Source organism: Bombyx mori, chromosome 24 (assembly GCF_030269925.1).
Source record: "Bombyx mori chromosome 24, ASM3026992v2".
NCBI classification, from domain to species: domain Eukaryota; kingdom Metazoa; phylum Arthropoda; class Insecta; order Lepidoptera; family Bombycidae; genus Bombyx; species Bombyx mori.
In genome coordinates, this window is record NC_085130.1 from 10,748,812 (window position 1) to 10,765,433 (window position 16,622).

Genomic DNA, 16,622 nt, shown 5'->3' on the forward strand with positions numbered 1-16,622 from the left:
ATAATGTTCAAACTTAGAATTTCAATTAATTATAGTCCAATTTCGACTACTGCGGGAACACTAGTATTCAAAACTATTCAGTAATAGAAATCGACGTAATTACTTCAGTGCGCCGCGTAGGGCACCGGTGACCTACAAGACAGTCGAAGGACTAAGGAAATATCAAAAATATATATCGAAACATGCGTTAGGAGCAGACATACCTTCGAGTTAGTTTTAAAAGATAACGCACTGTTTGCTTACTTTTTATCTTGCGCCAACATTGAAATCTGATATGAGGCAAACAAGACTTTTAATCGAACGTTTTTTGAATCCTCTTTACGCAGAGTAACTATGGGGGGTTGGGGGGGGAGGTCAGCCAGCCACGAATCAGACACACAGACACTCCAATCCAACACAGCACAGACAATCCAATCTAGCTAATTCCGACTGCAAATTAAAAAAAGTCAAGTAATTTCTGTGCTATCTTCTTTTTCTCCACCTTATCCCACTAGGTGGGGTGGGCACAGCTAATTCCATTCTCTTCTATGAGCCGTCATCTCAACCCTCACTCCTCTCTCTCTCATATTGTCATTCACACACTCCATCCATGTCTTCTTCGGTCAACTTCTTCCCCCTCTACCTTGCACCACCATTTCCATACATCTCCTAGTCACATGCATCTTCTCTCTACGCGTCACATGTCCATACCACGCTAACCGTCCGCTTTTTAATTTGTTGATTACCGGGGCTACTTTCAAACTTCCTCTGATTAGTATTGAAGTAATTTCTGTGCTATGCGTGCCTATATAGAAGAGGTTACGCGCCCAAAACAAATTGCTTGGTCGACTTATAGATCGGAGATTTTTACGTGAATAAGAAACGTATTATTGCAGGTTCGATGGATACTAATAACGTAATGGACTGTACTTTATTACTTTACTGAAGCACCGTTTTATACACACGGCCGGTGCGAACGTTAGACATTTGTTGTGCCTAGTCTTTCTTTATTGCCCTTGTATTATTCTTGTTAGGTAGACGAGCATACGGCCCACCTGATGGTGAGTAGTTACCGTCGCCCATGGACATCAGCAATGCCAGGGGCAGAGCCAAGCCGCTGCCTAACGTTAAGTACTCTCCACAAGCCTCGTTTGAAGAAGGACATGTCATAGCGCTCGGGAAACACCGTGGAGGGGAGCTCATTCCAAAGCCGGATGGTACGTGGCAAAAAAGATCTTTGGGAACGTACTGTGGATGAACGCAGTGGCTCCAGGTAGAATGGATGAACTCTACTCCGGTGGCGGGCGGTGCGATTGTAAAGGACGGTAACGTCGGGTTGATCGACCAGACCTTTTTGGTTCAACGTGGGTCTAATCTATGAAGTCGTACCAGTGTTGCACAACGGCTGCCTTCATCCTTGAAATCGAGACGAATAAATGTTTCGCAACAGAAACGTCAGCGTAGTGGTTTTACCTATCAGCAGTTAGGCTATTCTGGTTTAGATTTGATTGTGAGCTCACGGAGTTCAGAGTCAGAGGATTTTGCTAACATCTACCCTACCAAGAGCAGTGTTTCGCAGAATTTACTGCCGGAACGGAAACGCGACCCACTGAGAAGATCCGGCGAGAAACTCAGTGAAACGTGTGTGTAGGTGTGGGGATATATGAGTCGACTATTATCAAAGGCGGCAACCTGACTTTTGGACAATGATTGGTAAATCAGAAAAACGAATTATTGACTTTGTATTCCATTGGCAGTCACAAAACTCTTCGGAACGACATCTTAGATAAATAACAGGTTAACTATTAACCTTTATTTAATGCAGGTTTTGAACCGTATTCTTTGAAGGAGACGATTATATTCAAATAAATCTGTATTGACATATCAATAAAAAAATTTTGTCCAAATGTACAGATTGCCACCTTTGATAATTATAATAGACGACTCATATATGACAAAGGGAAGATCTTCCGCCGAGCGGGTGATATTGCTCGGTAGACCGACGGTCCAAATGTTGTTGTTTGGAACTTGTATATAAACAAGCTTATCTTGAAAATGTCGTAAGCCAGATTCAGGCATCTGTCAAACATCTTGCGTTGTATGATGGCTACCGCCACATGTTAAGTTGCACATCGAACCGTTGTATTCCGACATAGATAATACACATAAATTAGCTATAGACAACAACTCAAGCACTCAACAAAAATGTTTACGGGCGTCGGCCACTAGATGGCTACTAACTATCCTACATTTTATTTTTAAGGAAGGATTTTGTAAATTTTCTTACACCACAAATTGATAAAATTTAATCAATTTGTCTATAACAAATAAAGATTTGTATGATTTATTAATTATTTATGTTCGGTGTTTAGTTATACAATAATTAAAAGCCTTCACTTTAACAACATATAAGCTTAGGGGCATCCGCTACAAGATGTCGCTAGTATCCATACAGAAAAAATATTTGTCTTAAAGTATCGCAGTTTCGGGGCCCTAGGTTCCAATCAATGGTACTAAAGAAAATAACGATATAAAAAAAAAAACTTTTTTAAATTATACACCTTACGATACATTTAAGGCGTATATAATAACGATTATTTTTATAGATTGTAAATAAACGGGCTTTGTTATTTATTAATTATTATTATTATTATTATGAGAAATTGATACACCCTGTATATTATATAAAAAGTGACCGGCTCATATACGTTGATGGGAGGCGACGCCGAGGTCACTCATTCATTAAGTTTATGGTTGGATACACGCAATGGCGACACGCGGCTAGAATAAAGTACTCTCAGTCGATATCACGGAGTCATTGGAATTGAGAAGGTGCTCTATTCTGATTAGCAAACTTCGAGCGTACACCCTACGAACTATACGTATTGTTAAACAATTGGTAGGACCTCTTGTGAGTCCGCGCAGGTAGGTACCACGGCCCTGCCTATTTCTGCCGTGAAGCAGTAATGCGTTTCGGTTTGAAGGTCGAGGCAGCCGTTATAACTATTCTGAGACCTTAGAACTTACATCTCAAGATGGGTGGCGCATTTACGTTGTAGATGTCCATGGACTCCAGTAACCACTTAACACCGGGTGGGCTGTGAGCTCGTCCACACATCTAAGCAATAAAAAAATAAAAAAAGAATCTACTACCGGATCGAAAACGCGACCCACTGAGAAGATCCGGCGAGAAGCTCAGAGGGTGGGATGTCATTCCTTCACCTTGGAAGTCAATCGTGAACATTTGTTAAGTATCATTAGAAAAAAAATTATATCCACCGGGATTCGAACGCCATCACGGTCCGCATAGCTCGATACGAACGCACCGGGTGGGTTATCCTTTAGGCCACGACGACTCTCAAATTTCTGTTCAATCAAACTCAAATATAGAGGCACCTAATTTATTACTTAATATTATAAAGCTGAAGAGTTTGTTTGTTGTTTGAACGCGCTAATCTCAGGAAGTACTGGTCCGACTTGAAAAATTCTTTCAGTGTTAGATTTTTTTTTTTTTTTTGGTCAGGAGGAAATCGCCGGACTTCCGCCCTCCACTGGGGACGGCGGGCGGAGCATGTCGGAGTCGAACCGACTAAAACCTCCTGTCGCTCAACAACCAACGTCCAAACCTCACATGAGACAGAACTCATGAAAAGGCAAAGGGGGGAAAGTGAAGTGTTTAGTGCGGAGCACATCTCTCCCATCACCCTCCCCCTCGGGACGCCGGACTGGCGGTCGTCGGCGCCACGACCACCAGCCCTCTCGGTCGGCAGGCTATCCGGAGCCCGCCTAGATGGCGCCGGTTAGAGTGAGCTATCCTACGGAATACCCCGCTGGGTCAGAACCAGCGTGGGTCGAGGATAGCCGGCCTTCCATCACCCGGATGCTCTTGCGTAAAACGCGTGCAGAGCAGCTTGCACGACGTCTTCTTAGGTCCCCCTCGCCGGTCCCCAGACCGACATATGAGGGGGACCCGAAACACTTAGAGGGCCAGGGCTTGGGCGAAATCCGCCTCCCTGGCCCCCGCTCGACGGCGGCGGGCTTGCGCGTCTCTAACGCGCCCCGCCGCCTCCTTCTCTGCGAGATGGTGCACTCGCAGAAGTCGAGCATCGCCTTCCACGACTCGTCGTCGCCGAGCATCGATGCCACAACACTCGGCAACGACAAGTCGTTTCCTATTTTTGCGACGAGGACACGGCGCCACCCCTCCCATGCGGGGCAGGCGACGAGCGTATGCTCTGCCGTGTCCAAGTCGCAATCACAATGGTGGCACTCTGCCGTCGGCTCGGCTCTGATCCGGTGCAGGAACTCACCGAAGCAACCATGCCCAGTGAGAACCTGCGTGAGCCGGAAAGTGAGGCGTCCTCTGTCACGATTCACCCAATCCACAAGGACTGGGCGAATCGCCTCGACGGTCCTACGACCAGCCGAAGGATCGGCCAGCCGCCTGGACCATGATTCCAGCACGGACCGCCGAGATTGGGCCCTCCGCGCTCTGACCACACTGGGGCTGGGACGCGCCACGCCCCGGGCACGAAGGTCAGCCCGCCACTGATAGTCAGCGGCGAGCGCCTCCGCTTCCAGAACCCAAGGCGGCGTCCCAGTTCAGTGTTAGATAGCCCATTTATTGATTAAGGCTATATAACATCACGGTAAAACAAATACAAGTGGAGCTTCACCAATAAAAAATAAAAAAAAAAAAAAAAAAAAAAAAAAAAGTTTTAAAATAGGGGTTTAAATAGCTCCTTAGCATTTTATAATTCAAAAATATTTTCACTTTCTATGTAAATGAAGTGGGGAGTAAAATTTAGCGTTATGCCAAAGTAACTATTCCATGCAAACGGAGTCGCGGGTAATAGCTAGTTGTACACGCGTTACATTGTCCGCATCGCGCCATCTCTCTCTATCATGACATTAATTACATTCAAAATATTTGATGCGGTATTAAGCTTGTCAGAACCGGGAGTGTCCAAGGTCGTTGGCTATATCGAATTTTTTATTATTGCTTAAACTGGTGGACGAGCTCACAGCCCACCTGGTGTTAAGTGGTCACCGGAGCCCACAGACATCTACAACGTAAATGCGCCATCCACCTTCAGATATGAGTTCTAAGGTCTCAAGTAGTAGTTACAACGGCTGCCCCGCCCTTCAAACCGAAACGCATTACTGCTTCACGGCAGAAATAGGCAGGGTCGTGGTACCTACCCGTGCGGACTCACAAAAGGCCCTACCATCAGTAAAAGATAAACACGCAGAAAAGAGCAAAAAAAAAAATCTGTTCGTCACACGAACGTTAGGCCGATGTGGAAAACGAAATGCAGCATCGACTTAGTCAAATTAACCAGAATATTGACGTGTAGACCTTCAAAGAACACTGCAATCAAGCAACACCTGTTTTCTATAGAACAGTCTCTGATAGTGGATTTCTTCCCACACGTTTCGCGACGATATGCAGGATAAGATCCCCGCGGGGGGTCGCCGATGCGGTGGACTGACCAAATGAGTACTTTTTTTCTTACCTAAGCTGATAGCCTTGAGAGGCTATATCAGCGTCGTCTTAACTAGTAGGTGAGTTCACGGGGCTCAAACCTGATGACGTTGCTAACACGAACCCTAGCAAGAGCCGTGCTTCGCAGAATCTACCACCGGATCGGAAACGCGACCCACTGAGAAGATCCGGCGAGAAACTCCGTAAATTTTGTCTGAGGGTTGAGAACTACAGTAGGAGGTCATCTAAATGAGTAACGGTAGTGTGGCCACGAGCAGGGATAGTTTTTTTTCCTACCTATACTGATAGCCTTGAGAGGCTATTTCAGTTTCCCCTTGACGTGCAGGTGAGCTCACTGGGCTCAAACCGGAGGTGTTGCTAGCACTAGCCTTTCACTGATAGGTAGCTGATGATATAAGCAGTAACTTAGGCTACTTTTTTTAGACTAGCTTCGCCGACCGGCGTCACCCGCGGTACGACAATAACCGCGGGTAACATCACGGGACTCAGCTATCTATACACATAAAAAAAATTGGAGTGTCTGTTTGTAATATTGAAATAACAGCTTTTTACTAAATGCATGTGAATATATATACGGTACATACACTAAAATAACAATTTTTACAATTTTTGTCTGTCTGTCTGTTTGTTCCGGCTAATCTCTGGAACCGCTGGACCGATTTTGACGAGATTTTCACTGATAGGTAATATAAGCAGTAACTCAGGCTACTTTTTTTAGACTAGCTTCACCCCGCGGCGTCACCCGCGGTACGACAATAACCGCGGGTAACATCGCGGGACTCGGCTATCAATAATACAATTTCATGTTTCCGAAGCGTAGCGAGGGCGGGTCGCTAGTGTAAAATAAATTTAAAATACAATTGGCGAATGGCCGGCTTTATCGCTAAAAGCGATCTCTTTCAGTCAACGGAATGAATAAGAATCAATGAACAATAGAAACTGCGGTGTACTTATGAAGAAAGAATATAATATTCACATATTACTTACGACTAGTGGTCCCGAAGTAGTCGAAATTCGACTATAATTAATTGAATTTATAAGCTTGAACATTATTATGGTTATATTGTCAAAGACTATTATACTTCTATAATCACAGATTTCGCCAAGACTACACTATAGACAAATAATATTAAATATACACAAGATAAACCTATTATCAATTCCACCACAGACTTTAAGCAACAAAAGTTTGACAATAAACATAGAGTATACATATGCGTGTGTGTCAAATACATGTTAGTGTGTGTAATGTTTTTTTGTTGATTTAATGTATTATTAATGAATAATTTAAAAAAAAAATATTAGCATCCTGCACTCCTTCTCTATATTCTCTATAAGCGTGGGAAATTTCATACTCCCTCCGTCCGCGCAATTTTCGTAAAAAGGGATACAAAGTTTTTGCTTCACGTATTAATATATAGATACAACGAAAACTCGGTAGGCTGTACACGTTGCGCATGTCGTCGGTACGCGATGACATTATTATTTACCGTTATACGTCACGGGGGCGCCGCGCCGCACGTTTACAGATCAGCCGACCATTGGCACAAAACGCTTCTGTCACATTACTGGTGGTAGGACCTCACGGCACACACATTACTGGTGGTAGGCACGGGTAGGCACCACCGCCCTGCCTATTTCTGCCGTGAAGCAGTAATGCGTTTCGGTTTGAAGGGCGGGGCAGCCGTTGTAACTATACTTGAGACCTTAGAACTAATATCTCAAGGTGGGTGGCGGCATTAACGCTGTAGATGTCTATGGGCTCCAGTAACCACTTAACGCCAGGTGGGCTGTGAGCGCGTACACCCATCTAAGCAATGAAAAACAAAAATTTAATAAGACGTTGTCACGTCAAAAAATATGGCTCTTTGAATAAATTTCAACTGTGTGTTATCTTATCTATATTTGGCTCTTTTGGTTGACAAGGTCGCTGATAACTGGTCTATGTGGACAGATTTGCGATAGTCGGCTATTTTTCAGTTAAATACCGAAGCTTCTGATTTGGTACCCCAAGCACTAGTCAACGTTCTCGCCCTGGCGAATATGGAAAGGCCTACGGGCCACCAGTTACCTTTCCATCCTGGCTGAGCCTTTGCTCGCCCACCTGTCCGGGTGAAGCTAGAAAGGCCTCCGGGCCACCAGTAACCTTTCAATTATAAAAAAAAAAACTTTCCATCCTCAAAAAAAAATCCTGTTAAACAAAAGTGCCGCTATATCCTCCCAATCAGGCTTATCCAATCAGAACTAGATTCCTTCTTCTTCTTCCTAGTATTTCCCGGTCTAGTGCCAGGGCCCGCTTTTCTAAGTGTACTGCCGTGAAGCAGTAATGCGTTTCGGTTTGAAGGGCGGGGCAGTCGTTGTAACTATACTGAGACCTTAGAACTTGTATCTCAAGGTGGGTGGCGCGTCTATGTTGTAAATGTCTATGGGCTCCAGTAACCACTTAACACCAGGTGGGCTGTGAGCTCGTCCAACCATCTAAGCAATAAAAAAATAAAATAAAATAAAACCACCACTTCGCTCGTTCTTTAGTATTATACATCTGGGTTATGGTTCTTAAAAAAAAGTCTTTTTTACTCCTACCTATTCCATTAACCTCAAGGGGTTATACTAATTTCACGGGGCGAGTAGGTGAGCTCACAGGGCTCAAACCTGAAGACGTTGCTAAGCCCTAGCCTTAGCAAGAGCAGTGCTCCGCAGAATCTACCACCGGATCGGAAACGCGACCCACTGAGATGATCCAGCGAGAAACTCAATGGGTCGTGTCTGTGGGTTGATTTACTCGCCGAGCCCTTCGCTTCGTCGCAAGCGACGGGTTCGACGATAAACTAGACTACACTACTTTTCTACGTTTTCCGACACATAAAACCTTTTTTTTCTTTTTTTTTTTAATGGCTCGATTCTTTGTCGAATGATTCTGTAAATGTCAGGTAGATAGAATATCAGTGATATAGTTAAATGAGAGTAGATGGGAAGAACGAGAACGGGAGAAAAATTTGTTTAAATTTTTTTACAGTTTAATGTTATTGCGGGAAAACATAAAACCTTTTTTTGTAGTTATTCGTTGCGGGCTGTCGATCAAAACCGTGTATCTTCTTGCGAACGCGAACAATTTCAAACTCATCTTTCTAATTTCGTAGCGGCGACATCTTGAACGAACTCAGGTTATGACGATGAAAAGACCCTGGGCCAAAGCATTATAAAACTCAAATAAAACTTTTTTTTTATAGCGTGCTTTATTTCATTACGTTTTTACGGCTATGGCTGGCTGTGGGTGGAAATTTTTTTCAGGGTGACCAAAATTTTCTTTAGAATAATTGTGATATTTGAAAATCACTTTAGTGTGATAATGTTTTTGATTTTTTTTTAATTGAGAATATTTGGTTTTTTAATTACATTTTTGCTTTAACTAGAGGTCCCGCAGTAGTCGAAATTCGACTATAATTAATTGGAATTGTAAGTTTGTACACTATTATGATTGTATTTTATACTTCTATAATAACAAATTTCGCCAAGACTACACTATGAAAAAACATTAACAAAGACAAACAATATTTAATCTCAATTTGACAACAGACGTCAAGAACAAAAGTTTGACAATAAATAGTATGCAGCGTGTGTGCGTCAAATACATGGTAGTGTGTGTAATATTTTCTTTAGAGATTTAATGTATCTTTTACGCACTATTTAAAAAAAATATTAGCATTGTGCACTTCTTCTCTATATTCTCTATAAGCGTGGGAAATTTCATACTCCTCCGTCCGCGCAATTTTCGTAAAAAGGGATACAAAGTTTTTGCTTCACGTTTTTTTTGTTTTAATTTTTAAATTCAGCGCTTTACATAGTACTCATTTAATAAATATCATTCTTAGTATTTAGTTTTAATTTTTCTTAATATTTAAATTTAATACACAGATAACCCCCCTATAACGCGGTAGATACGTTCCTAAAAAGTCCCGTGTAGTGCAAAGCCGTGTTGTATGCGACTAGAAGCCAGATCCATTCTAATAGTAATTTTTCATGGTCACCCTACACATTTACGAGGCAAGTTTAGATGCATTTTACGGCTTGATTATAACATACTTAAATAAACATTCATAATCCGTATTTGTTTTTTATTTTAAGTCCGTGATAAAGATGGCGCTATTCTTTTCTTGGATTTTGGCGGTACGTTGTCTCATGTAGATTTAATGGTACTTTCTATTCGCTGTGAAGCTGTCGCTACTGAAGTTACAGCATACATATCGCATGTCCCAAATTGACCAAGACCTCAAGTTGACCAGGAACGTGCATCGTCAACCATAATGCTCACGGCGTACAGTCTTATGAGTATCTGGAAACGCTGAGCAAATAATAATTGCGTTTCTAGTGGTAAATTAGTTACTGGTGGTAGGACGTCTTGTGATTCCGCGCGGGTAGGTACCACCGCCCTGCCTATTTCTGCCGTGAAGCAGTAATGCGTTTCGGTTTGAAGGGCGAGGAAGCCGTTATAACTATACTGAAACCTTAGTTCTTATATCTCAAGGTGGGTGGCGCATTAACGTTGTAGATGTCCACGGGCTCCAGTAACCACTTAACACCAGGTGGGCTGTGAGCTCGTCCACTCATCTAGCAATAAAATGTTTAATATTACCTACTGAGTTTGTATTAAAATAGGTCAAGATGATCGTATAAATACTGGCGGTTAGCATATCTCTGTGGCATTCGTATTCTACCCGCCGTAACGTGTATTAAGGATAACACATTATTTCGTGTAAATGTAAAGTATCTCAATTGTCGCCGCGCCGCCACCCTGAGGATCCTTTAATATATATTATAGCGTAGTCTGAAAGCGGCTTAAAGTGACATCGAATCTAAATCTGTCACAAGCCGTTCAATTATATACGACGAGTATACATTACTCGTCGAATAATTGAATGATGAAAATTAAACTAAATCAAATAAAGTAGAAACACATGTAAAGAAAAACCTTTTTTATGTAATCCATACTAATATATAAGTCTACAGTGGTTTTTACGGATGTTCCGTTATAACTACTGAACCGTGCATCCGATTGACTTGAAACTTGGTATCCATGTAGAAAATACATGTAGGCATTTAATGGATAGGCTAATATTTATATGAGTGTTGGACTCCCTAATAATAATGACAATAAATAATAATGTTAATTTTAAATGCCCAGCGAAGCCGTCGGGTACAGCTAGTTTTTATGTAAAACCTTTAGTTAAAAAAAAAAGGATTTTTCTTATATAGATTGACTGAACTCTCTGTCCTTGAGAAAAAAGACGTGTTCAGTTTTATTTATTTCAAGAATAATCTGTAAAAATAATTTGTGGAAAAAATATGTCGTTTTCTTAATATTGTACATAAAACGAAATTGAGTCTTTTATTATTGTTTAACCACTTTTAGAATATTGCATATTATTATATACATATGTATATAATATACCAATATATACTATGTCGGAGACGGTCATTAGTTTGGTAGCAAAACGAAGCGCAGCACAATTCCCGAGAAGTGATAACACGATCGTAATGTCGTCGGAGCCTCGTCCTTTCATTCGTGCTTGTTTATGATTTAATGTTTACTGGTGGCCCGAAGGACTTTCCAGTTTCACCAGGACAGGTGGGCGAGCAAAGGCTCAGCCAGGAGGGGTGGGATTTGCTAACAGCTGCCCGAGCGCCTCCGAAGGAGACCTAACAGCTCGAGAGTAGCTGCTTTGCGAATTAATCTACTACCGGATCGGAATCGCGACCTGCTGAGAAGATCCGGCGAGAAACTCAGCGGGATTCGGTAGTAGATTCAGCGAAGCACTGCTATTGCTAGGGTTTGTGTTAGCAATTCTCTCAGGTTGGGCCCATGAGCTCAACTGAAGCGTGAACGCGTGAAGGAATAGCCCCTTAGTGATTAGGTAGGGAAATAAATAAAGTAATTACCCGTGATGGTTCACAAATCAGCACCGCCGGTAATGTTCGATAAATTACCGGTTATCATCATTCTCCTGCCCTTCTCCCAGTCACCTGGGGTCGGCGCAACATGTTATCTCCTTCCATTCTCCTCTATCATATACCATTCCTTCGCTCACTCTCCTCTTACACATATCGTCTTTCACGCAATCCATCGATTTCTTCTTAGGTCTATCTCTTCCTCTATATCCTTCCACGTTCATATTTAACACTCTCTTAACAACCTCATTTTCATTTCTTCTCATCACATGTCCATACCATCCCAAAGGCCATTCCCAGTATCTCTATCACAGGTGCCACTTCCAGACTTCCTCTAACATATTCATTCCGTATTCTATACATTCTCGTTACTCCACACGTCCATCGCAACATTCGCATCTCTGCTGCATGCAATCGCCTTTCATCGGCCACTTTAGTCGCCCAACAAGCACGCACATTCCCGATTATGTCGGATAAATTACCGGTTATACCGATAGAAACCGGTTCAAATTTTTCCTCCGATCGTCGGCGGGTCGCCCGCCGCCGATGACGTAATCGGCAAACGTTAAAAAACAAAAACGTTTCTGTATTAATTATCGTCAATTTGTACAATCAACACGCAACGAATACGGGCCGCGGTCCGTCTGTCATAGATTACGTAGGCTTCAGATGTGTCAGCATCGTCAGTTGTTTATATCAAGCGACGCGATTGTACTGATTTTCCTATTGAAATAACTTATCTATAATACTAAATTGTGTTTTTATTGGAACGAAGTTCCTTATCGCGCGTTGTGAAAGGGGGCTAGACGGAAAAAATTCTTACGAAAAGTTGTCACGACACTTTTTAGATCCGTCATTCTGACCAATCAACGTGTAGGCGCTTATCGCGTGACATTGCTCGTATCCGATTGGTCCGCGTAATGAGTACAGTTTCTCGAGATAGCGTTTCAACAATAGTAATTTAGTTCATAGTATTGTCTTTTTCTTCTTCATAATGCCGTAATTTAAAAAATTACAATTCCTTCACTAATTAATCGAAAGGAACTTCGTTCCATCCGGGTGTCCCTTGAGACCTCTGAAGTTTTTCATGTGTATTTATTTATATATTATTACTTTACATGTATATTATATTGTGTCTAATTATATGTATGTATGTATTTTACTATTTTATACATAGGTATATTAAATTGTAGTATGTGTATCCTATAATACTGAGATGTTATTTTAAGGAAGATTATTGTTTTGAGTTTGTTCTTTTTTGTTTTGTTTTGTTGTTGTTTGTTATTCTTTTGTTAATGCTCCTACCATGCATTATCTCTGCACCACCATATGGTCGACTGGAAGAGAATGCCCATGGCATTAAGTCCGCCTGTGTACAAGTTTTGTTTTGTGCATAAAGTATAAATAAATAAAAAATAAATAAATAAATACTTGACATAACCCGCGATGAAGTAATATAATCTATACTAATATTATAAGAATTGTTTGTTTGTATTGAATAGGCTCCGAAACTACTGAACCGATTTGAAAAATTATTTCACTGTTTGGAAGCTACACTATTCCCGAGTGACATAGGCTTTGCTAATATTTTTTGAAAAAAATTAGGGATCCTTACTAAAACTCCAATAATGTAACCCAAGGTGTAAAAAAATACCTAAAATATTCTTTACAACGCGTGCCCTGCGAAAACTATTGATGATAGAATAAAATAATGCACTACGACTTTGTAGAACACATTATTATTTACAAAAAGTGTCGCGACAGCATATGTCTAACTACTATAGTTATGCCGCAATAAGTGTTCTTTTATTTAAAAAAAATAAAACAACGTCAAATATCGTTGACATTTTTGTTAAAGACCCGAGCGGAGCCGGAGAGGGGCGCTATCATTAACATATTACAGTTCCCGAAGCGAAGCGGGGCGGGTCGCTAGTCTATACTAATATTATAAAGAGGAAAGATTTGTTTGTTTGTTTCGAATAGGCTCCGAAACTACTGGACCGATTTGAAAAATTCTTTTCCCATTAGAAGCCGACATTGTCCATGATGAACATAGGCTACTTTTTGAAAAAAAAAATTTGTTTTTTTTGTTTTCATGTTTGTTTTAATGTTTCCGAAGCGAAGCGAGGGCGGGTCGCTATCGTAAAATAAAAACAAAAAGAGGTACCCGTAATAATTGCATAACATTATTTTCTTAACCTTTTTAGGGCTGAACTTCTTATCACGAGTTTTTCTGAAATTGCTTTAGAAGAATTTTTGAAGTAACTATTTTTTTTTATTGTTAAAATGGGTGGACGAGCTTACAGCCCTAGTGGTGTCAAGTGGTTACTGGAGCCCATAGACATCTACAATGTAAATGCACCACTCGATTTGAGATACGAGTTCTAAGGTCTTAGTATAGTTACAACGGCTGCCCCGCCCTTCAAACCGAAACGCATTACTGCTTCACGGCAGAAATAGGCAGGGTGGTCGTACTTACCCGCGCGGACTCATAAGAGGTCCTACCACCAGTAATAAGTAATAGTGTAAGAAAACTTTAATTTAAATTAAATTTTACACAGCTCAATGCTAATTACGTCATTTGAGTCGTCTATTATCAAAGGTGGCAATCTGTGCATTTGGACAAATAAATTTTATTGATATGTCAATACAGATTGATTTGAATATAATCGTCTCCTTCAAAGAATACGGTTCAAAACCTGCATTAAATAAAGGTTAATAGTTAACCTGTTATTTATCTAAGATGTCGTTCCGAAGAGTTTTGTGACTGCCAATGGAATACAAAGTCAATAATTCGTTTTTCTGATTTACCAATAATTGTCCAAAAGTCACATTGCCGGCTTTGATAATAGTAGACTCATTTATAAATGTTATTTACATATTAAAAACGTTATACAAGCGCTCGTTAGATGTTATTCCTTGATTGTGTACGTATTTCCTTAAAAAAAAGAACAAAAAAAACACGCTTTTATAGAAAATCCACATGTCATAGCGCTCGGGAAACACCGTGGAGGGGAGCTCATTCCATAGCCGGATGGTACGTGGCAAGAAAGATCTCTGGAAACGCACTGTGGATGACCGCAGTTGCTCCAGGCAGTATGGATGATAACTCTACTCTGGTGGCGGGAGGTGCGATGGTAAAAACGAGATGACGGTATCATCTCGAACAATTCTAAAATATTCTTATTATTTCTGTTAAAACTATTGATCTATTCTCATAGAACATCTCAGCCTCGGGAGTGCCAACAGCGCCCCTAGCGGCAAACGTTGGCAAAAGTTCCAACTCCATACAAATATGAGTTAACGTTAAAAAACTCGCACTAGACAGATGGTCACGGGCCGAAGGATGTTTTTCGACCCAGGCATTAACTTAGCCTTCTGCGTTGACATTCTTTGTCACTGTCTCTTCCTCCCGCTTGCGTCATCCCCGCCCCTCCCCGCCGCTTGCGTCATCCCAAGCCGCCCACAGCCAGCTCCGGTCATTCTCACGCGGCGTGCTGCCACGGCACTTTACCCACAGATACAGCCCGCTGAGTTTCCGATCCGGCGGTAGATTCTGCGAAGCACTGCCCTTGCTAGGGTCAGTGTTAGCAACACGTCTTGAGCCCCGTGAGCTCGCCTACACGTCAAGGAGAAGCCGAAATAGCCTCTCGAGGCTATCAGCATAGGTAGAGGAAAAAAGCGGCACTCATAATGTTGATTATTTTTATTGGCAAACTTCCCGGGCGATATGAGTTAGTGTAAGCTCGCGTGAAAGACGCGACTGGATTTTGTTCAGAAGCGTTTCACGTCAAAATCGTAATTTCATTTTCTTAACATGAAAATCTAACGATGGAGCTTTTTTTTCTAATATGCTTTTATTATTAGCTTCAGAAGTATGTATGTTAGTATGTAACGGAATTTTTGAACATGATTTTGAACCCCTTCAAAACGTCGGATTAACTCGAAATTATAAGTAATAGGTACTTATTAAGGACCGATGACAATTCAATATTAAAAAAATATACAGTCAAAACCGTTTACTGCGACATCGTTTAGAACAACATGCCGGTTATAATAACCTAGAACAAAGGTCCCGGCTGAATGCTATATGACCGCCTTATTAAAAACATTGCTTTATACGACATTGCTTATAACGACATACCTCATAAAACGACCACATTTAACTAATATTTCGGAGAATTAGATCTGTTTGAACGACCGGCTAAGCTGTATTGTAAACAATTTGAATAGGTATCCACATTTGTCTTCAATGGCTATTAAAATCAGGAAACAAAACAATAGGATTTAGTTTAGTGTAGGGTCTTTTCTAATTCTTAGAAACAAAACACGTGCATGCGGTAGAGCCAAAGCCCGCTTCTTCATATCTCTTCAGTTAGTTTACTTATATATACACAAGACGCACAAAAACTTTGTGGAGTTATTCGCGAAACTCAAAATGTCGCAAGGAAAAAGAAAACAAATTAATATTGAAAAAAAATCGCGTATTATGTAAATATATTATTCCAATAATTCCCTATCGATTTGTTTGTACTTGCACGATACACATTAAACATCACCGGTTGTTACGACTATCGGTTTTTACGACTGAATATGAGCAGTCCCTTCGATGTCGTTATAACAGATTTTGACTGTATTTAAAAAATTTAAATTCAACTAAAAAGTGAAAAATAATTTTTTATAAATTTGAATTAAAAATAGTGTAAGAAAAAATTATTTTATTGTAAATAAAAGCGTGGGGTGCTTGGTATCAGTAGTTATAAATATTTTATGAACAGATATGAGTAGAAGGATTATCTTATACCTTTAAACGAGCAATTCTTGTAAACGGACTTGAATCTCGGAAACGGCTCCAACGATTTTCATAAAAGTTAGTATACAGGGGATTTCGGGGGCGATAAATCGATCTAGCTACGATTTATTTTCAGAAAATGTTGTTTTATTCGTGTTTTCAATAATCAACTCTTCCCGACATCTATTGGCGAATAATAATACTATTTTTCTTAATTGAGGGCAACTAACCGCTTTAAAGACACAACAAGATGGCGTTATCAAAAAAAAAACTGAGCCAAGCTCGGTCATCATCTAGTTTTCATAATATCCTGAAAAGCACCCCGCGCTTTTTCACAATAAAATCATTTTTTCTAACACAATTTTTAATTCAAATTTATTAAAATTTAATTTCTATTTT

At 40.8% G+C, this 16,622-nt stretch overlaps 1 protein-coding gene across 1 annotated transcript in view; it reads right to left on the reverse strand.

Moving 5' to 3' along the window:
* Positions 1-16,622, reverse strand: part of LOC101740641 (unextended protein) — a 57,819-nt gene that overhangs the window by 25,716 nt on the left and 15,481 nt on the right. The window lies entirely within an intron of this gene.